Below are 23,753 nucleotides of genomic sequence, written 5' to 3'. Positions count from 1 at the left end.
TTGACCTCCCTTACGACCCAGTCATACCACTTCTAGGCATCTACCCTGAACAACAGGAACCAATATACAAGGACACGTGCACCTCCATGTTTATTGCAGTACTGTTCGCAATAGCTAGGATATGGAAACAACCTAGATGCCCCACCACAGATGAATGGATCCAAAAATTGTGGTATCTATACACAATGGAATATTATGCAGCCATTAGAAATGACAAAATAATGGCATTTGCAGGGAAATGGATGGAGCTAGAAGGAATCATGTTGAGCGAGGTAAGCCAAGAACGAAGAGACAAACAGTACATGGTCTCCCTGATAAGTGGATGATGAATCCAAAATGTTAGGTGATATGACAAAACTAACAGGACTTAAGAAACAAAGAACTCCCACTCATCTGGTTGAACCTCTACTAAATATCCCCATGCTGCTGATCACATATATGGTATATAACATATGAGCACCGTTATATATTACAGACTGTGATAGACAATTTGCTCCAGGAAAGTTAGAATGAACTTGTGACTTTAAATGAGCATCATTATTCCACAATACTGTGAATTTCCGGAAATTAAGTAATCACTTAATCACGATCAAAAAAAAAAAAAAAGAACCTTGGGGAAGGGAGGGAGGGAGGGGATGGTAGGGGGAAAACAATGGAGGGGGTAACAATGTTCAAGAGGAAGTGGAAGTGTACTCATTACCTCACTCATGTAACTGTAACCCTCTGTATAGTATCTCTACAATAAAAAAATTAAAAAAAAGCCATTTATGACAGACCAATAGCCAATATTATACTTAATGGGGAAAAGCTACAACCAATTCTCATAAAATCAGGAACAAGGCAAGGATGCCCACTGTCTCCACTCCTCTTCAGTATAGTCCTAGAACCCTTAGCCATGGCAATAATGCAAGAAAAAGACATTAAAGGGATCCGCATAGAGAAAGAAGAAGTTAAACTATCCCTTTTTGCAGACGACATGATATTATACCTCCACGATCCCAAAAATTCCATCCCCAAACTCTTAGAAATCATAAATCACTTCGGCAAAATAGCAGGATACAAAATAAACCCACAAAAATCAGTTGCCTTCCTATACACTGATAATGTACAGGAAGAGAGGGAAATAAAGGGAGCAACCCCATTCACAATAACCTCCCGAAAAATAAAATATTTAGGAATTAACCTAACCAAAGATGTAAAAGAACTATTTAATGAGAACTATAAACAGTTAAAGAAATTGCAGAAGACACTAGGAAATGGAAAGACCTCCCATGCTCCTGGATAGGCCGATTTAATATAGTAAAGATGGTAATACTTCCAAAACTAATATACAAATTCAACGCAATTCCTATTAAAATCCCAATGACGTACATCACTGAAATACAGAAAACAGTCCAAAAATTCATATGGAACAACAAAAGACCTAGCATATCCAAAACAATTCTAGGGGATAAAGACAATATGGGAGGGCTATCCATGCCAAACTTCAAACTCTACTACAGAGCTATAATAACAAAGACAGCATGGTACTGGCACAAAAACAGACCCGAAGACCAATGGAACAGAATAGAAGATCCAGAAATAAATCCACAGGCCTACAGCCAGCTGATATTCGACAAAGGAGCCAAAGACATACAATGGAAGAAACACAGCCTCTTCAACCGCTGGTGCTGGGAAAACTGGGCAGCCACATGCAGAAAACTAAAAGTGGACCCCAGCCTATCACCATGCACCAACATCAACTCAAAATGGATTAAAGACCTTAACATTAAACCTGAATCTCTGAAACTACTGCAGGACAGAGTAGGAGAGACACTCGAACTAATAGGCACAGGAAGGAACTTCCTGAACAGAGTCCCAGGGTCACAACAAATTGGAGAGAGACTCCACAAATGGGACTACCTTAAAATAAAAAGCTTCTGCACAGATAAAGCTATCGCAACCAAGCTAGAAAGACAACCAACTAATTGGGAAAAAATATTTACCAGCAATATATCAGACAAGGGGTTAACATCCTGTATATACAGGGAACTCAAGATACTAATCCCTCCCAAACCTAACAAACCAATTACTAAATGGGCAAGGGAACTAAAGAGGGACTTCTCAAATGAAGAAATAAAAATGGCAAAGAAACACATGAGGAAATGTTCATCATCCCCGGTGGTGAAGGAAATGCAAATAAAGACAACCCTGAGATACCACCTTACCCCAGTCAGAATGTCCCACATCCACAAATCAGCCAACGACAAATGCTGGAGGGGATGTGGAGAACGAGGAACGCTATTACACTGCTGGTGGGAATGTACACTCATACAACCACTTTGGAAAGCAGTCTGGAGGGTCCTTAGAAAGCTAAAGATTGACCTCCCTTACGACCCAGTCATACCACTTCTAGGCATCTACTCTGAACAACAGGAACCAATATAGAAGGACACGTGCACCTCCATGTTTATTGCAGCACTGTTCGCAATAGCTAGGATATGGAAACAACCTAGATGCCCCACCACAGATGAATGGATCCAAAATTGTGGTATCTATACACAATCGAATAATATGCAGCCATTAGAAATGACAAAATAATGGCATTTGCAGGGAAATGGATGGAGCTAGAAGGAATCATGTTGAGCGAGGTAAGCCAAGAACGAAGAGACAAACAGTACATGGTCTCCCTGATAAGTGGATGATAAATCCAAAATGTTAGGTGATATGACAAAACTAACAGGACTTAAGAAACAAAGAACTCCCACTCATCTGGTTGAACCTCTACTAAATATCCCCATGCTGCTGATCACATATATGGTATATAACATATGAGCACCGTTATATATTACAGACTGTGATAGACAATTTGCTCCAGGAAAGTTAGAATGAACTTGTGACTTTAAATGAGCATCATTATTCCACAATACTGTGAATTTCTGGAAATTAAGTAATCACTTAATCACAATCAAAAAAAAAAAAAAAGAACCTTGGGGAAGGGAGGGAGGGAGGGGATGGTAGGGAGAAAACAATGGAGGGGGTAACAATGTTCAAGAGGAAGTGTACTCATTACCCCACTCATGTAACTGTAACCCTCTGTATAGAATCTTTACAATATAAAAATTTAAAAAAAAATAAAAGTTATAAAGGTGTTAAATCTAGCTTTATGGTATAGTAAAGGTCCTGTAATTCTTGCATTAAGAAAAAATTGTCATTTGAGTTTGAAAGTTTTAATGTGTAAAAACAAGCAGCCAAGAGACAATGAGTGACACTTGGCCTCAAGATTTTAAGAGGTTTTTTATAAAATGCAAATAAAAACTAAAGTATAAAATATTAAAGGTGATTAATAGTAGGTTTTTAAAAAAATAGGGAATGGATTTTTGGGTATAAAGTTTAAATGTAAAATTGTTCTTAACATTGGCCTCAATGTGCACAAAGAAGAAAAAAATTAGGATTATCAAAATGATTGCTGTTCCAGTTTGCTCTTATAGGTTTTTTTTAAGTTTCCAGCAAGCCCAGAGCAAAGCACAGAGGATTCTTAAAAGTTTGTCAGATGTAACTTTGACTCTTAATAAGTTTCAGGTAAGAGCATGCTTAAAAGCTACTTCTATGTTGACCACCTTGTTGCTTTTAATTGGAGTAAAATGGCCTTTTATAAGACTCATTGATCTGCAAACTGGTTCAAAGCCAGCCCGGGCACAAAAAGGTTCCTGTGAGACTGTCACCTCTGTTCAGCCAGCAGAGTACTAGCCCTGGACTGAAGAGTCAGGGGACAATACTCAAGCCCCAAGCTTGAGACTCACAGTGGCAGAGTGCTAGCCTTGAGCTGGAGAGCTGAGGGACAGTGCTCAGGCCCAGAGTTCAAGTCCAGCGACCAGCTAAAGGGAAATGCCAATGAGGCATTTATCCCAATGTGGAGAAGACACTCCTGGGACAAAAGCAATGGAGGAGCATCCAGAGGCAGTAAGCCACTGCTTGGATGGCAGAAATGTCAGATCCTAGAGTCATTTGTGAGTGGCCCTTCAAAACTGGTCAGAGCCGGGAGGTCATAGGAAGATAGTTTGAAAGCATGCCTAATGTTCATGACTACCTTGTAAGGGACAGGAACTTGCCAGTCCTATGTGATAATAAAAAGCCAATGTTATAAAATGTGGGGGATAGTTTAAATCTCAACCCCTTTATGTGCCAAAAGCTCTAATTGAGCTGACACCAGTTACATGAAATTCATCTGCTCAGGAAAAAGTTTGTAAACCTGAGAGAGTGTTTCTATTGATATCTGTCTAAAGGCCTGCAAAGGTAACTTAGGCATTATTTGGGATCACTAGAGATCACATTCCTAAGCCATCTAGGAAAATGCTTTTACAAACCAGAGTGCTAAACAAGCTACACTGCTGTAGCTGGAGAAAAGGTCTGTGCAGTTGTCAAAAGTTAAATATTGTTCTTAATGACATCTAACCCTGCTGGCCTCTTTGTAAAATAGGCTAAGGTTATAGGTTCCTGGCTAGGTAAGATCAACGCCCCTGAAGTCAGCTTGAAGAAATTACAGAAGATGGACCTTCGCCCTTCTACCTCTTTTTTTAAGATCAAGGGTTCAGAGTCAGAAATTTTGGAAAAATGAGGCAAAAAAGGCATAAAAAAACAGTGTTAACAGTTGTCGGTGTGCAAGGTGTGGAGACTGCATCTGTACTAAGCCTTCTGAGTCTTCTGTGTCTATTTACAAAAATATCTGGTTAGTAAAAAAAAAAGTTGTGATTTTGGTAAATTGTCCTGGACTATTGTTTAAAAATCTTAAAAACCAGCAGGATCAAAGCCTGCCAAGCCTATGCAATGTATCCTTAACCAGTCTGTGTAGGAATTTACAGCCCAGCATGAGGTGTGACAGTCCCTTGGAGCCACTGAGAGATCCTGCTGCTGCTGCTGCTGCTGCTGCATACCCTAATGGGTAAAGTTCAACGACGGCCTGACAGCCATCTGGAGAAACTCCTGCCTGATTCCATCACCTGAGTCTGCTTCCTGGTTGACTGCTGCTAAATCTAAGATCTTGTGGGACATTCTTTTGGGTGATATCCAGAAACCCTCTCTTCCCACAGTGGATATTGAGGACAAGGATATCACTGGCTTGCTTGTCTTAGGCACTTCAGTGCATAGTGACTGAAAATCCACTCTATGGTCACAGCCTAGTTTGGCTCTGGTATGGTAATGACCTGAGTATGTTATCAATAAAAATTGTAAAGGAGAGGGAGGTAGTAAAGAAAGCCTTGGGAAAGGAATTGTAAAGGAGAGGGGGATAATAAAGAAAGCCTTGGAAAGGGAATTGGGGAAAAATTGGTATCCCCTTTAGATAAGAAAGGATTTAAAAAGTAAGGATTGTCTTTAATTGTTTAAAAAAAAAGGGAAAAAAGACAAACCTCAGAAAGTTTAAGTATGTCGCAAATGGTTTGAGTATGTCGCAAATGGTATGAGTATGTTGCAAATGGTATGAGTATGTTGCAAATGGTATGGGTATGTTACAAATGGTATGAGTATGTCTTAAAATTAGAGCTTAAAAGTACAGCTGGTATAAAATTAAGTTAACTGTGATACACGGAGGCAGGACTGATAAAAAAAAATGTAAGGGGCTCTGGTACTGTTATTTTTGTTACAATCGGACCTTGTATACTCAACAGACTGATGTCTTTTGTAAAAAAAAAAAAAATCAGTGCAGTCCGTCTATTAGTTCTGAGGTCTCAATACCAAGCACTGAGAACAACTGACACTCCACAAAATAATATAGAGACACCCTAAATTTTAAGACTAAAATTAGTCCAGAGAAGAAGTGGGGAAAATGAAAGATTAAAAATTGACCATTACCATTACTAACTTGCTAACTGCTGATTCTGCTTCTGTAAACTTGCTTACGCTGGCACTGACCCTTCCCTTCCCAAAAATGAGTTAAGAAGTTTCAGGGACCAGATGCCGGCCCCAGGACAAGGTCAGTGGTAGTAGATACAGAACAGACAGTACGTGTTCCTCAGTTCCCATTTAGAAATTCCCCAGACAGGACCTTGAGATAACGACCACCTGGCAAGACCACAAGCTGAGCCAAATGTCAACCCATCATAGGCCTGTAACCATGTAAACCCTCCCTTAAACCAACCATGGGCCAGTCATTTTACAAAGAGTGTTACAAAATTTCCCGCGTGGCAAAGTGATTGTTGGTGTATATGGTGACCTTTAAATGGACCAATCATGGGATGCTTTGTGTTATGCGTTAATCTTGTGGTTTTTGCCTTTAAAAAGGGCTTGTAACCGCTGCTCGGGGCTCCCTGTCTGCTCGGGACAGAGAGTCCGTTTGCGCAAATGTCAAATAAACTCCTCTTGCTTATTGCATCTCCCGGTCTGGAGTCTGAGTTTTCTGGGGTGCCCTCCTGTTGATGAAAGTATCCTAGGGGGCTAGGGTCTTTCAACCCAACAGAAGGAATGGGAGTCCAAAGAAACCATATCCAATCAACTAAGTGATTTGAGGACAAACACTGAACAACAAATTAAGGAAGTAAAGAGATTCATACAAGACCTAAAACAGAGCTTCAACAAAGAACTTGAAGCCAGCAAAGCTGACCAATTAGAAGGAAAAGAGATAAAAAAACAAAGTAGAGAGTCTTGACAGCAGGTTAGACCATGCAGAAGATCGAATCTCAGGGATTGAAGACAGCCTAGATATCATAGAGAAAGAACATACAACCATCCAAGACAAGTCCAAGAAATATGACAGATCTATTCAACACCTGGAAGACACCATCAGAAGGCCTAACTTAAGGATAATGGGTGTAGAGGAGCACCTAGAAACAGAAATTAATGGTCTAGGAAATTTGTTTAACAGGATCATAGCAGAGAACTTCCCAAACATGCAAAAAGATAGGCCTATTCAGATAAAAGAAGCCTTTAGAACCCCAAATAGACCAGACCAGAATAGGACATCCCACCGTCACATTATAATCCACACAGGATCAACTCAGAACAAGGAAAAGATCCTTAAAGCTGTCAGGGAGAAAAGGGTAATCACCTATAAAGGGAAAACAATTAAAATCACCTCAGATTTCTCAGCAGAGACAATCAAAGCAAGAAGAGCCTGGAATGATGTATGCCATGCCCTAAAAACAAACAACTATCAACCAAGAATACTGTACCCAGCTAAACTCTCCTTCATAACTGAAGGCCAAATAAAAACCTTCCACAGCAAAGAAAAATTGAAACAATACATCACCACCAAACCAGCCCTACAAAAGATTCTCAAAGATGTCCTACACATAGAAAACCAACAAGACCACAATAAAGGCCAAGAAACTGCACCCAAACTGAGAATCCAAGAACCATAGGAAGAACCCAGTTTTCGCAGCCCCCAAGAAGGTGGATAACATGGCAGGAACTCCCAAATACCTCTCAGTCCTATCTCTTAACCTTAAAGGACTGAACTCTCCAATTAAACGACATAGACTGTCTAGTTGGATTAAAAAACAAGACCCTTCTATCTGCTGCCTGCAGGAGTGAAATCTTGCCCATAAAAACAAACACATTTTCAATGTTAAAGGCTGGAACAAAATCTACCAAGCAAACGGCCCTCATAAACAGGCGGGAGTTGCAATCCTAATATCAGATAAAATAGACTTCAATTAAAATTCGTGAGAAGAGATAAAGAAGGTCGCTACATACAAATTAAAGGATCTCTCCTTCAGGAGGATATTACAATTCTAAATATCTATTCGCCAAACAATGGAGCACCCAAATTTATCAAAGAAACACTACTTTCCCTCAAATCCCATATAGATCCAAAGACATTAATTGTTGGGGATTTTAACACACCACTCTCCCCACTAGATAGATCAACTCGGCAAAAACTCAACAGAGAAACCGCAGATCTAAACAGCTGCATAGATCAACTAGACTTAACAGACATTTACCGAACATTTCACCCAGCAGCATCAGAATACACGTTCTTCACAGCAGCACATGGAACGTTTTCTAAAATAGAACACATTTTAGGCCACAAAGCAAACTTGTCTAAATTCAGAAACATTGAAATTATACCTTGCATTCTCTCTGACCACAAGGGAATAAAATTAGAACTCAACACCAAAAGCCACCAAAGAAAGTCCGGTATCACATGGAGGCTGAACAACACACTGCTGAATCATGAGTGGGTCATGGAAGAGATTAGAAAGGAAATTCAAATGTTCATGCTATTCAACAAAAATGAACACACAAATTACCAGCTCCTCTGGGACACAGCAAAGGCAGTACTCAGAGGCAAGTTTATAGCTCTGAGCTCCTACATCAACAAATTGGAGAGATCGGAAACTAACAATTTAATGACACATCTAAACCTCCTTGAAAAAGAGCAGCAAGATAAACCCCAATCCAGTAGACGGAAAGAAATAATCAAAATTAAATCAGAATTAAATGAATTAGAATCCAAAAAAACTATAGAAAGAATCAACAAAACAAAGAGTTGGTTCTTTGAAAAACTTAACAAAATTGACAGACCCTTAGCAAATCTTATCAGAAAAAGAAGAGAACACACCCAAATTAATAAACTCAAGAGATGAGAATGGAAACATCACCATGGAAACAACCAAGATTCAGAACATTATAAGGGAATAATTCTCAAAACTTTATGCTAATAAGTTTGACAACTTGGCAGAAATGGACCTCTTCCTAGCAAATATTGACATGCCAAAACTAAACCAAGATGAGTTAAACTATCTTAACAGGCCCATATCAAGCATTGAAATAGAAACAGCAATAAGAGACCTCCCAGCTAAGAAAAGTCCAGGACCAGATGGTTTTACAGCGGAATTTTACAAGGCCTTCAAAGCAGAGCTCACACCAATTCTCCTCCAACTCTTCAATGAAATTGAAAGAGAAAGCTCACTACCGAACACATTCTATGAAGCCATCATAACCCTCATCCCAAAACCAGGCAGGGACTCATCAAACAAAGAGAACTATAGACCCATTTCTTTGATGAACATTGATGCAAAACTTCTCAACAAAATTTTGTCCAACCGACTTCAACAATTCATCCAAAAAATCATAAACCACGATCAAACAGGATTCATTTCAGGGATGCAAAGCTGGTTCAATATACGCAAATCAATTAATATTATTCATCACATCAACAGGAGCAAGAACAAGAACCACATGGTTATCTCAATAGACGCAGAAAAAGCATTCGACAAGATCCAACACCCCTTTATGATGAAGGTTTTGGAAAAATTAGGAATCCATGGAACATTCCTCAATACAATAAAGGCTGTATATGACAAACCTACAGCCAGCATTATACTCAATGGTGAAAAACTAAAGCCATTTCCTCTTAACTCAGGAACAAGACAAGGATGCCCACTCTCTCCACTTCTCTTCAATCTAGTATTAGAATGCCTAGCTACAGCAATAAGACAAGATGCAGACATAAAGGGGATCCAAATAGGGAAAGAAGAAATAAAACTCTCCCTCTTTGCAGATGACATGATCTTGTATTTAAAAAATCCCATAGACTCCACTCCCAAATTACTCAAGCTGATTCAAAACTTTGGCAAAGTAGCAGGTTATAAAATTAACCCCCAAAAATCAATGGCTTTTCTGTATGCCAACAATGAGAAAAGTGTGGCTGAAATTAGGAAAACAACTCCATTTGTAATAGCCCCAGAAAAAATAAAATACCTAGGAATTAACTTAACTAAAGAAGTGAAGGACCTCTATGATGAAAACTTTAAAATCTTGAAAAAGGAAATCAACACAGAACTTAAAAAATGGCAAAACCTCCCATGCTCCTGGATTGGCAAGATTAACATCGTGAAAATGGCAATACTTCCCAAGGCTATCTACAAATTCAACGCGATACCTATCAAAATTCCACCCTCATTCTTCAAGGAAATAGAAGAGGCAATCCAAAAATTCATATGGAACAATAAAAGACCCCGAATAGCAAAAACGCTCCTCAACGGAAAGAACACTGCTGGAGGAATATCAATACCAAATTTCAAACTCTACTATAAAGCCATAGTAATCAAAACAGCTTGGTATTGGCATAAGAACAGACCTCAGGACCAATGGAATAGAATTGAAAACCCAGAAATGAACCTACAGACCTATAGCCATCTAATCTTCGATAAGGGAGCTAAAACAATAGAATGGAAGAAAGACAGCCTCTTCAGTAAATGGTGCTGGCAAAATTGGTTAACTACATGTAGAAAACTAAAGCTAGATCCTTATATATCACCCTGCACCAGAATCAACTCCAAATGGATCAAAGACCTTGAACTCAAAGCAGACACTCTGAAAACATTACAGGATGGAATAGGAGAAACCCTAGGTCTCCTTGGCTCAGGCCGAAACTTTCTGAATAGAGACCCGGAAGCACAACAAATCAAAGAAAGGTTGGACAAATGGGATTGCATACGGTTGCAGAGCTTCTGCAGGGCAAATGACATAGCTAGCAAGATCAATAGAAAGCCCACCGATTGGGAGAAGATCTTTACTAGCCATACAACGGACAAGGGTCTCATATCTAAAATATACTTGGAACTCAAAAAATTAAACCCCCCAACAACAAATCCTCAAAGAAACAACTGCCCAATAAATAAGTGGGTGAAAGACTAAAAGAGAAGCTTCTCTGAAGAAGAAAGAAGGATGGCCAATAGACACATGAAGAAATGTTCAACATCCCTAGCCATAAAAGAAATCCAAATCAAAACAACATTGAGATATCACCTCACTCCAGTTAGAACAGCAAAAATCAAGAACTCTAACAACAACAGATGCTGGAGGGGATGTGGACAGAAAGGAACCTTACTTCATTGTTGGTGGGAATGTAAACTTGTTCAACCACTTTGGAAAGCAGTATGGAGGTTCCTCAAAAGACTTCACATAGATCTCCCCTATGATCCAGCAATCCCACTTTTGGGCATTTACCCAAATGTCTACAAACAAGACCACACTAAAGCTACCAGCACAACTATGTTTATTGCAGCATTATTTACCATAGCTAAGATATGGAACCAACCCAGATGCCCCTCAGTAGATGAATGGATCAAGAAAATGTGGTATATTCACACAATGGAATTCTATGCCTCCATCAGAAAGAATGACATTTCCCCATTTGTTAGGAAATGGAAAGGCTTGGAAAAAATTATATTAAGTGAAGTAAGCCAGGCCCAAAGAACCATAGGTCCCATGGTTTCCCTTATTTGCAATATCTAGTATAGGTATGAGTCAAGCGGAAAAGGTCAGATAATATGATGTTAGGAAAACGAACCCTTAAATATGTATTTTAATGTTTTCGTTTCTTTCATGCATGTGTTTCTAACGCATTTATAAGATTATTTCTTTGTTGCTTTGTATGTCCCTCTCCCACAGTGTAACCCCCGCTAACACTATATTTGATGTCAGTATAACATGTGGAGGAGATGGGGACAAACAAGTCGTTTAAGGATTCAGGTGGACCTGTTGCAACAATGAGAAGTACAAAATGTCATGTCAAAACCAGCTTTACAATGTCGGTGTGGGGGGGAGGGGGGTATGATTTGGTGGGGGGAGCGGGGAGGCTGGGAAGGGAGGTGAAGGGTAAACAAAAGAGGAGGCTGCAATGCTTGGTAAGAAATGTATGCATTATCCTGCCCATGTAATTGTAACCCCTCTGTACAGTATGTTCTCAAATAAAATAATATAAAATTTAAAAAAAAGTTGTCATCTTGGTAAATTGTCCTGAGCTATTGTCTAAATAGTCTTAAAAAAACAGTGGGGTCACAGCCTTCCAAGCCTATGCAATGTATCCTTAACCAGTCTGTGTAGGAATTTGCAGCCCAGCAAGTGGTGTGACAGTCCCTTGGAGCCACTGAAAGACCCTGCTGCTGCTGCTGCTGCTGCTGCACACCCTAATGGGTAAAGTTCAACGACAGACTGACAATCACCGAGAGGAAATCTACATCATCATCCAGACCACCTCCATCGTGGTAAAAGTAGATTGAACTCCTGCCTGATTCCATCACCTGAGACGGCTTCCAGGTTGAAAGCTGCTAAAACTAATATCTTGTGGGACATTCTTTTGGTGATATCCAATAACCTTCTCTACTCCCACAGTGGATATTGGGGGCAAGGCTATCATTGGCTTGCCTTAGGCACTTCAGGCTCACAGCCTAGTTTGGCTCTGGTATGGTAATAACCTGCTTCCTCCTTGGTGACTTTTAAAGATAAAGGAGATATTTTTTTAATCAATGGAGGTAGTAAGAGGAATGAGACCCAGCCCTAATCTTAGCCTTAAAATCTAGCAAGCTTTTCATCCCACTGGTACCTTGAGCCTTTCTGTGATAACTTGGTTCTACAGGTCAAAGGGAAAATGAGCAGTTTTAAACTCTAGCCATAAAGAAGCTCAAGAAATTGTAAAGAAGAGGAGGGTAGTAAAGAAAGCCTTAGGAAATTAATTTGGGAAAAATTGGTATCCTCTGGATAAGAAATGAATTAAAAAGTAAGGATTGTCTTAAAATGTTTGTAAAGAAGACAAACCTCAGAAAGCTTAAGTATGTAGCAAATGGTATGAGTATGTTTTAAAATTGGAGCTTATGAGTACAACTGGTATAAAATTGTTAGCTGTGATATACGGAGTCAGGATTGGTGGAAGAAAATGTAAGGGCCTTTGGTACTGTTAATTTTGTTGCTCACAATCAGACTTTGTAGCCTGGTGTCCTTTGTAAAAGAGAGGATCAGCACAGTCCATCTATTAGTTCTGAGGTCCCAACGCCAAACTGCAAATATAGAAGACTGTGCCAATTAGGGGACCATGATTGGTCCCCGATGCTCTAGAAGAGGAGGGAATGAAGAGCCAAAGTAACTCCAATTTGAGATTAACCCCACCATCTTGTACTAGGCTGCCCTCAGAGTAACCCCAAGAGAGAGAGAGAAAAAAAAACAGATTGCCACCAAGCCTGCCCACCCTTAAGAAAGCAGAACAGTTGCCCAAGTGTTCCAGGAACAGAATATACCAATAGTTCAGAAAAAGGGCAGTGCGGTTAGGGTGGACTCAAACCAATTATATAACTGCTTGTGTGGAAATTCCCTAAACTTGTTTGTTCAATACTATGAAAGCTGTGCTGATTTTGTGCTTAGAGACTCTTACCATCACCAGTTACCGAGTGCACGGCGGACCAAGCTTGACCTTGCAAATAAACGACTCTTTTGCTGTTCACATTGGTCGTGGTCTCTGGTGGTCTTTCAGGGGTCCCAAGTCCGTACAACATGGCTTGATACAAAATGTCTCTGCCCAGAATATTAAATAATTACATTTATCGCTAAAAAGATTTAGTGTCGTTATTAACATCTAACACATGCTGTTTTTATTTAAACCTCTCATTCTTCCTTCCTTCCTTCCTTCCTTCCTTCCTTCTATCCTTCCTTCCTTCCTTCCTTCCTTCCTTCCTTCCTTCCTTCCTTCCTTCCTTCCTTCCTTCCTTCCTTTCTTTCTCTCTCTCTTTCCTTCTCTCTTTCTTTCTTTCTTTCTTTCTTTCTTTCTTTCTTTCTTTCTTTCTTTCTTCTTCCTTCCTTCCTTCCTTCCTTCCTTCCTTCCTTTCTTTCTTTCTTTCTTTCTTTCTTTCTTTCTTTCTTTCTTTCTTTCTTTCTTTCTTTCTTTCTTTCTTTCTTTCTTTCTTTCTTTCTTTCTTTCTTTCTTTCTATCCCTTTCTTCCTTCCCTCCCTCCTGCCTTCCTTCCTTCCCTCCCTCCTTCCTTCCTTCCTTCCCTTCTCTCCTCCTCCCTCTCTACATTCTTTTCTTTCTCTTTATATCCGTTTCTTTCCTCTTTTAGGAAATGAGTATGAATTTAGATTTATTTTTTGCTCAACAAGTTTTCTACCAATAGAACAATCTTTTTTCAATTTAGTTACTTTGCTCATAGGTTATCAATTTTCCTGAGGGCTGAACAGAGGCTAAGTTCCTCACCTCTGTCTGCCAAGAAGCTGGGATCACAAACGCATTCCAATATGCCAGGATTTAGGATAATATGAGAATTATTATTACTTTCCTTGCACACTGGTTCTAAGCTGTGATCCTCTCAAATTCTATCCGTTTAGTTCGTATTGTGATCTACAATAGCTTGCCCTCAATATAAATTGTCTAAATGAATGACTGAAGGCAATTTCATTTTAATTTTTTTGGCATTCCAGGGCCTATTATAATTTTATTTCTAGACAATTTTTGTGTATACGTATACATAAGCTTTATTTTTTTTATTGTAAAGATACTATACAGAGGGTTACAGTTACATGAGTGAGGTAATGAGTACACTTCCTCTTGAACATTGTTACCCCCTCCATTGTTTTCCCCCTACCATGCCCTCTCTCCCTCGGTTCCCCGAGGTTCTTTTTTTTTTTTGATTGTGATTAAGTGATTACATAATTTCCGGAAATTCACAGTATTGTGGAATAATGATGCTCATTTAAAGTCACAAGTTCATTCTAACTTTCCTGGAGCAAATTGTCTATCACAGTCTGTAATATATAACGGTGCTCACGTGTTATATACCATATATGTGATCAGCAGCATGGGGATATTTGGTAGTGGTTCAACCAGATGAGTGGGAGTTCTTTGTTTCTTAAGTCCTATTAGTTTTGTCATATCACCTAACATTTTGGATTTAGCATCCACTTATCAGGGAGACCATGTACTGTTTGTCTCTTCATTCTTGGCTTACCTCGCTCAACATGATTCCTTCTAGCTCCATCCATTTCCGTGCAAATGCCATTATTTTGTCATTTCTAATGGCTGCATAATATTCCATTGTGTATAGATACCACAATTTTTGGATCCATTCATCTGTGGTGGGGCATCTAGGTTGTTTCCATATCCTAGCTATTGCGAACAGTGCTGCAATAAACATGGGGGTGCACGTGTCCTAGTATATTGGTTCCTGTTGTTCAGGGTAGATGCCTAGAAGTGGTATGACTGGGTCGTAAGGGAGGTCAATCTTTAGCTTTCTAAGGACCCTCCAGACTGCTTTCCAAAGTGGTTGTATGAGTGTACATTCCCACCAGCAGTGTAATAGCGTTCCTCGTACTCCACATCCCCTCCAGCATTTGTGGTTGGCTGATTTGTGAATGTGGGACATTCTGACTGGGGTAAGGTGGTATCTCAGGGTTGTCTTTATTTGCATTTCCTTCACCACCGGGGATGATGAACATTTCCTCATGTGTTTCTTTGCCATTTTCATTTCTTCATTTGAAAAGTCCCTCTTTAGTTCCCTTGCCCATTTAGTAATTGGTTTGTTAGGTTTGGGAGGGATTAGTTTCTTGAGTTCCCTGTATATACAGGATGTTAACCCCTTGTCTGATATATTGCTGGTAAATATTTTTCCCAATTAGTTGGTTGTCTTTCTAGCTTGGTTGCGATAGCTTTATCTGTGCAGAAGCTTTTTATTTTAAGGTAGTCCCATTTGTCGAGTCTCTCTCCAACTTGTTGTGACCCTGGGACTCTGTTCAGGAAGTTCCTTCCTGTGCCTATTAGTTCAAGTGTCTCTCCTACTCTGTCCTGCAGTAGTTTCAGAGATTCAGGTTTAATGTTAAGGTCTTTAATCCATTTTGAGTTGATGTTGGTGCATGGTGATAGGCTGGGGTCCACTTTTAGTTTTCTGCATGTGGCTGCCCAGTTTTCCCAGCACCAGCGGTTGAAGAGGCTGTGTTTCTTCCATTGTATGTCTTTGGCTCCTTTGTCGAATATCAGCTGGCTGTAGGCCTGTGGATTTATTTCTGGATCTTCTATTCTGTTCCATTGGTCTTCAGGTCTGTTTTTGTGCCAGTACCACGCTGTCTTTGTTATTAAAGCTCTGTAGTAGAGTTTGAAGTTCGGCATGAATAGCCCTCCCATATTGTCTTTATCCCCTAGAATTGTTTTGGATATTCTAGGTCTTTTGTTGTTCCATATGAATTTTTGGACTGTTTTCTGTATTTCAGTGATGTACGTCATTGGGATTTTAATAGGAATTGCGTTGAATTTGTATATTAGTTTTGGAAGTATTACCATCTTTACTATATTAAGTCGGCCTATCCAGGAGCATGGGAGGTCTTTCCATTTCCTAGTGTCTTCTGCAATTTCTTTAAATTTTTATAGTTCTCATTAAATAGTTCTTTTACATCTTTGGTTAGGTTAATTCCTAAATATTTTATTTTTCGGGAGGTTATTGTGAATGGGGTTGCTCCCTTTATTTCCCTCTCTTCCTGTACATTATCAGTGTATAGGAAGGCAACTGATTTTTGTGGGTTTATTTTGTATCCTGCTATTTTGCCGAAGTGATTTATGATTTCTAAGAGTTTGGGGATGGAGTTTTTGGGATCGTGGAGGTATAGTATCATGTCGTCTGCAAAAAGGGATAGTTTAACTTCTTCTTTCCCTATGCGGATCCCTTTAATGTCTTTTTCTTGCCTTATTGCCCTGGCTAAGGGTTCTAGGACTATATTGAAGAGGAGTGGAGACAGTGGGCATCCTTGCCTTGTTCCTGATTTTATGAGAATTGGTTGTAGCTTTTCCCCATTAAGTATAATATTGGCTATTGGTCTGCCATAAATGGCTTTTATTGTTTTTAGAAATGTTCCTTCTATTCCTATTTTCTCCAGAGCTTTTAGCATGAATGAATGTTGAATTTTGTCAAAGGCCTTTTCTGCATCTGTAGCGATAATCATGTGATTCTTGACCTTGGCTCTGTTGATATGTTGGATTACATTTATTGACTTACGTATGTTAAACCATCCCTGTGTCTCTGGGATGAAGCCTACCTGGTCATAGTGAATTATTTTTTTTATGTGTTTCTGGATTCTGTTAGCTAGAATCTTGTTATGGATCTTTGCATCTGTGTTCATCAAGGAGATTGGCCTGTAATTCTCCTTTTTGGTTGGGTCTTTGCCTGGTTTGGGGATGAGTGTGATATTGGCTTCGTAGAATGAGTTTGGGATAGCTCCTTCCTTCTCTGTTTCTCTGAAGAGCTTGAGGTGTATGGGTATTAGTTCTTGTTTAAAGGTCTTATAGAATTCTGCTGTGAATCCATCTGGTCCTGGGCTTTTTTTTGTTGGAAGACTTTTGATAGCTTCCTGTATCTCATTATAGGATATTGGCTTATTTAATTGGTTAACTTCTTCTTTGCTCAGTTTGGGCAACTTGTATTTCTCTAAAAATGCATCCATTTCTGCCCGATTTTCTTCCTTTAGAGAGTATAGCTTTTGAAAGTAGTCTGTTAGAATTGTTTGGATAGCTTGGGTACGTGTAGTGATGTTTCCCGTGGCATCCCTAATCCTATTAATATGGGTTTCCTCTCTTCTTTTTTTAATTAATCTAGCCAATGGGCCATCAATTTAGTTTATTTTTTCAAAGAACCAGCTTTTTGTTTGGTTTATTTTGGTTATGGTTTTCTGATTTTCTAATTGGTTAATCTCTGCTTTTAATTTGGTTATCTGGCTTCTTCTAATAGCTTTAGGTCCCATTTTTTCTTGTTTTTCTAGCTGTTTTAATTGCAACATGAGATTATTTACTTGGTCTGTCTCCATTCTCTTGATGTGGGCACTGATGGCAATAAATTTGCCCCTCAGGGCTGCTTTTGCTGTGTCCCACAAGTTTCTTTGTGAGGTGTTTTCATTTTCATTGAGTTGTAGGAAATGCTTTATTTCTTCTATGATCTCTTCTGTTATCCAGGCATTGTTAAGGAGTGTGCTGTTCAATTTCCATGTATTAGAGTAATTTCTGCGGTATGCTTTGTTATTGAGAGCTAGCTTGATTCCACTGTGGTCAGATAGGATACAGGGGATTATGTCGATCCCTTTGTATTTGCTTAAGTTCCTTGCATGAACTATGATATGGTCTATTTTGGAGAAAGTTCCGTGAGCTGCTGAGAAGAATGTGTACTGTGTTGTTTTAGGGTGAAATACTCGGTAGATGTCAGTTAATTCCGCTTGAAGTATGGCCTCTCTTAATTCGGTAGCTTCTTTGCCAATCCTCTGGTTGGTAGACCTGTCCTTTGGTGAGAGTGGTGTGTTAAAGTCTCCTAGTATTATCGTATTGGGATCTATTTTATTCTGTAAGTTTGAGAGCATTTGTTTGACATCTCTGGGTGCACCAATATTTGGGGCATATAAGTTGATGATGGTTATATCCTCCTCTTGGATTGTTCCCTTTATTAATATGTAGTGTCCGTCCTTGTCTTTCTGTACTGATTTTAATGAAAAGTTTATTTTGTCAGATATCAGGATAGCTACACCTGCTTTCTTACTGGGGGCGTTTGATTGGTAGATCCTTTTCCACCCCTTCACTCTGTGTTTTTTTGTATGTTTGGCTGAGAGGTGGGTCTCCTGAAGGCAACAGATGGATGGTTCTTGTTTTCTGATCCAGTCCTCAGTTCGTTTTCTTTGAATTGGCGAATTCAGCCCATTTATATTAAGAGAAAGTATAGAGAGATGCATTGTTGTCCCTGCCATTCCGTTTTCCTAAGTTTATCTTCTTTCCTTTCCTCCTGTGCTTGCTCAGTTAGACTTTGAGTAACGCCTGTTTGGGGCAGGCCCCAGTTCCTGGCTGCTTTCTTCAGGTTGTGTCCCCCCTCTTAGAATTCTTTGTAATGCTGGCTTAATGTTTATGTATTCATTTAGTTTTTCTTTGCTATTAAAAGTTTTCAGTTCTCCATCAAATGTGAATGCTAGCTTTGCCGTGTAGATCAGTCTGAGTTGGCAGTTATTGGCTCTCAGGGCTCGTATGGTGCTTTCCCAGGTTTTTCTTGCATTCATTGTTTGTGTGGAGAGATCTGCAGTAATTCTTATTTTTTTCCCATTGTAGTATAGCTCCTTCTTCATTTTTGCTGCATGCAGGATTGTTTCCTTATCATTCAGATCTATCATTTTTACTATAATGTGTCTAGAAGTGTTTCTCCTGGGGTCTTGCTTGTTGGGTGTTCGATAAGCTTTTGTGATGTAGTTAAGATGGTCGTTTTTGAGGTGGGGAAAATTTTCATTGATTATATTGTTAAATAGGTGTTGCATTCCCTTGCTCTGGAATTCCTCACCTTCGTCCACTCCAGTTATGCGAAGGTTAAATTTTTTAGCATTATCTGCTGGCTCTTGAATTTCCCTTTGGTTTAATTTGAGTGATTTTTCCATATCTGTCACTTTTTGGTCCAGTTGGTGCATTCTGTCTTCTGTATCTGACACTCTACCTTCCCTTTCATTCACTCTGTTGACAGTGGCTTCTATTGTGGTTTGCATGGAGGAAATGGATCCCTTTATGGATTCGATGTTGGTTCTCAGAGTACTGATCTCAGTATGTATTTCCTCTAATTTGGCGCTTATCTCACTTCTTACTGAGGTTTGTGCAGCTTCTATTTTTGCATGCATCTCTTGTTTGATACCCTGTATCTCTTTGGATAGTTCATCCTTGTGCTCTTTCAATTTCTGATCAATTTCTCACTTTATTTCTTGAGTCATTGCCTCCAGCAACCCTTGGAAGTAGCCTTTGTGTTCCATTCCTGCTTTGCTCCCACTGGGGCTCTCCCCTGTGTGGCTGCTGGCTTTTGAGGTGAGCTTGCTGTCCTGGGTGGTAGTAAACCTTGTGATTTTTCTCTGTGATTTTCGCATGGAGGTTCAGGAGACTGCTCTTCAATTTTGTTTTGGTGTGTCTGTCTTTGCTTGGTTGCTGATTCTGTATTGGTAGAGAGAGTCTGTGCCTGATCTGGGTTCTGTTGGGAGCCTATTTCCAGCTGCTATTCTGACTTACTTAGGATTCTCAGCTCTCTGCTGTAGATTGCTGGCAGTTCCCCCCTTTGGAAGGGTTGGGAAGCCTAGACTGCTTGTGTTTGCTCCTACGGGTGTTCTTGTGAAGAACAGATGCTCTGGATGCACTCTCCCAAATGCTGGAGTCTGCTATGGGCTCCTGATGTGTTTTTGTTTATTTGTTTTGGGCTGGTTGTGGGCTTGAACTCTAGGTTTGGGTGCTGTCCCTCAGCTTTTCAGCTCAAGGCTGGCACCCTACCGTTTGAGCCACAGCACCACTTCTGACCCTTTTTGCTTTTGTGATGCTGAGGAATCAGATCCAGGGCCTCATACATCCAAGACTATTACTCTATTGCTGAGCCGCCTTAACAGTCTGAGCTCCTGCTTACTATCAGGTGCTGGCAGCCTGTGTTGCCAATTCCCAGTCTAGGGTATATGGGTGGAGTTTTGGTGGGGTTTGGGCTTCTCTTGTCCTGGGTCTCCAGGTCTTTTGTTGTCACAGGCGTGCTTCCCGGGGGAGTGTTGTTTCCTGGTTTTCTCCCCTCTGTTGAGGCGTATGCTCAGCTTTTTACTTCAATTGGGAGGAGTTGGTTGTGTTGTTCAGGCGCCGGATCCCCGGGCCTGGTTCCGGCCCCAGCCTGGAGCGCGCTTGTTAGGCCTGTGCTGATGTGTATACCACCTAGGTTATGCAGCCTGGAGCGCACTCGTTAGGCCTGTGCTGATGTGTATACCACCTACGTTATACAGCCTGGGGGACACAGTTCAAATTTCTTGTACTGTTGGTAGTCTTGACCCAGGGGCGCTGTTCCTGGCTTGGGCATTTAAGCTCCCTTCCAGGGGTGCTCTTGCTCTAGCCTGGCCAGCTGAGTGTGCTCCACGGGCTGGTGGAGCTCTCAAACAGTTCCCAGTTTTAGTGGGTCCTGTGGTCCGGGTGCTGGGGTAGGGAGTCTAGGTCAGGGTCTGGGGATTCTCTCCAGCTCTGGTCTCCCTTGAGGGATACACTTCCCCTGTGGGGTACTCACCCTGGAGCTGGTTGTTTCTGTGTGTTGTAGGTCGTCAGTTGTTGTTGCAATCCGGGCTGGGTTGGGCGGTGGTGGCTCTGTGTGATTCTTTTCTGTCTCTGCCTCTGTCGAAGCTGTTGGGTCAAGAGTGTCCACGCTCAGGCAGCTTCTTCCCGGTACCTCTGGGGCCTGAGTGACCCCGCCGGGTCATTGCGATCGTGATCAGGCGGGCGGGTGGTCTGCAGACAGGTCCTTTTGTCACTCTGCTGATGTCGAGCGGCTTTGGCGGGATGGAGCCTCTCTGCTCGGGTGGAGAGTGAGGGGTGGGGGTGGGATCCTCATGGAGACTCCCGGCTGGTAGGTTTCTCTGTTCCTCGCGATCTGCTGTTCTGCAAACCAGTACCTGATGTTCTGAAAGCGGCCCCCTGTGTCTCTGCTGTGTCTCTTGGGGCTCCCGCAGCCCCTGCCGGGCCGGCTGGCCGGCGGCTTGGCGCACTGCCACGCGGCCAGTAAAGGTTGGGGGAGGGGTCTTCGCTTTTCTCTGTTCTGAAATTCTTCTTTTCCTCTCTTTCTTTTTTTGTTATTCTCCGCCTCTGGTTTTTCTCTGAGTGTTCGTCTTTTTGTTGTTGTCGGTCACTTGGGGAGATTAAGTGTTGGAACTCGAACTCTCTTTTTGGTTGGAGAGAGCTGTGGCGTTTTCCTACTGCCCCGTCGCCATCTTGGTCCCCCCCCCTTTGGCTGCTTGTTTTAAAACAGATACACATTAAAACATTTAAACTCAAATAACAATTTTTTCTTAATGCAAAAATTACAATCACCATCATTGTACCAAAAAGCTAGACTTAACACCTTTATGCCTTAAAAAAAAACATATCCAATGGCAGAATATCATTGAGAGGAAATCACATACAAATAAACTTTTCAACCCTCTTTTTAAGGCCTTCTTAATTTTAATTTTAACACATCCAAGGGGCAGTTTTAGCAATGCTATTCAGATCATCACATAACTCATTTTTACCATCATGTTTCCAGTGTCTATCTGCAGGGAAAAGGGACAGAATGAAGATGGGCCACTTGGTCCTTCCTGTGGAATGGGCACACACCCATTCTCAATCTTTAGGGTTAGATGAACTGTGTTTGTGCCAGTTTGCCCTCTTTAACCATGTGTGGACTTCTCCCAGGACCTGTTCCACCATGCATGACCAGCTCAACTCCACTTCTGCCTGTTCACCCTTCACTCCTAATGATAGATATTCTGTTGGCTTCTAAGTTTCACCTTTTTGTTAAGCCAGATATTTTGATTACAGTGCAAACAGCCTTATGCATTCTAAACTAACACATTTTCAAATTTTCATGTTAAACAATCATTAAAAAGCCATTTAAAACAACGTGAAAATTCTATAAAATTTTTCTGGTAATGTCTCAACCTCATAATTTTTGAATTTTAAAGTTAAACTCACCTAATTATTACAGCATGCGGACAATTTCTATCATGAACATGTTCATAAACACATACAAAACACAGATCTTTAAGTCCACAAAAAATAAAAATCAGTTTTATGTACATTTTCTAAAGTTTTCAAACAAAAATTTAAGACAATATTTCTTTTAAACTAAGTAACTTTGTTGAGTTTCGTTTTCCCAGGTCTTGCTTGTTTAGCAAAGCATTTCACCAACTGGTCTTTTGAAGCCCTTTTGTTGGAGAAAGGCTGGGGGGGGGGGCGGGAGAGGTCACCTGAAACTAAACTGGCCTGATTCTTATCCAATTTTAGATCAGAGCACTTTACATTGTTGGGACTAGCTGAAAAGTCAAAACCAGGCACACAGCCTTCTCTTTCACTGAGCCCAGCTGGAGGCTGGAACTTTTATTTCCCCATAGATGTTTGAATAAATTTCAAAAACACAAAACCAAAAACCCACATTTAAAACTAGTACCAAGAGGCTGGGAAGGTGGCTTAGTTGTAGATCGCTTGCCTTGCATGCATGGGGGCCTGGTTCAATTCCCCAGCACCATATAAGCAAAAGGAAAAAAGCTGGAAGTGGAGCTGTGGCTCAAGTGGTAGAACGCAAGCCTTGAGCTGAAGAGTTGAGGGATAGCACCCAGGCCCAGAGTTCAGGCCCCATGACCGGATCCCCCCCCCAAAAAAAACGAAAAATAACTAGTACCAATTCTAAAACAGAACTAGGCAGCACAACAACCAAAGGCTGAGTTTATCCCTACCAGAACTCTGTGCCATTCTCACTCAGCAAGCTGAATCCAGAGTCTGCTGAATGAGCCTGCCACTCTCACCCAGAACTTCCCTGTCTCAGGAAATATAGAACGAGAACAATCAGGCCTCAGTGAATGGGGTGACATCTCACCAACATGTGTTGACCCAGGGGCCTTTCAAGGTGGAAGTCCCAGTCATTTGGGGGCAAGGGAAATAAGTCCCTAGTTGCCATCCCCTCAGAGTGGCAGATTCTCCCTTATAATCAGTACTCCCTGGGTCAAGGCTTAAGGGTAAGATAAACTCCAAATGACAGACAGAACACTCAGCATACAGACACAACTTACAAAGGCATGCTGCAGCATTGTAAATTGCCAACCAAAAAGTTCCAGACTACAGAAAGAGTTTCCCAAAAAACTGGAAAACTTCCCAATACAGACGGAAAACTTCCCAAAAAATGTCTGCATGAAAGTGCCAGACTACAGATGGAAAATTTCCCAAAAAATGTCTGTACTAAACAGCAATCTATCCAGAGGGGTCTGGGGACATCTCCTCACAGACCTCATTGACAGTCTTATAGCATGTCCGCCAAGACTCCTTGCCAACCAGAATACAGACCTCGCTGGACACCAGAATTACAGATACAGAACCTGCAGGCAACCAAATATACAAAACAGCAATGCCTAGACTTGACAGCTGGGTTTTTGGGGGCGTCTGGAGGGTCTTATGAGGCAGAATCCAGACGAGCCCCCAGAAATGTTTTATGGACTTGGTACCACCGAAAGACCACCAGAGACCACAACCA

Source organism: Dipodomys merriami, unplaced genomic scaffold (assembly GCF_024711535.1).
Source record: "Dipodomys merriami isolate MVZ:Mamm:240054 unplaced genomic scaffold, mDipMer1.0.p SCAF_417, whole genome shotgun sequence".
NCBI lineage: Eukaryota > Metazoa > Chordata > Mammalia > Rodentia > Heteromyidae > Dipodomys > Dipodomys merriami.
This window is presented reverse-complemented; position numbering follows the sequence as displayed.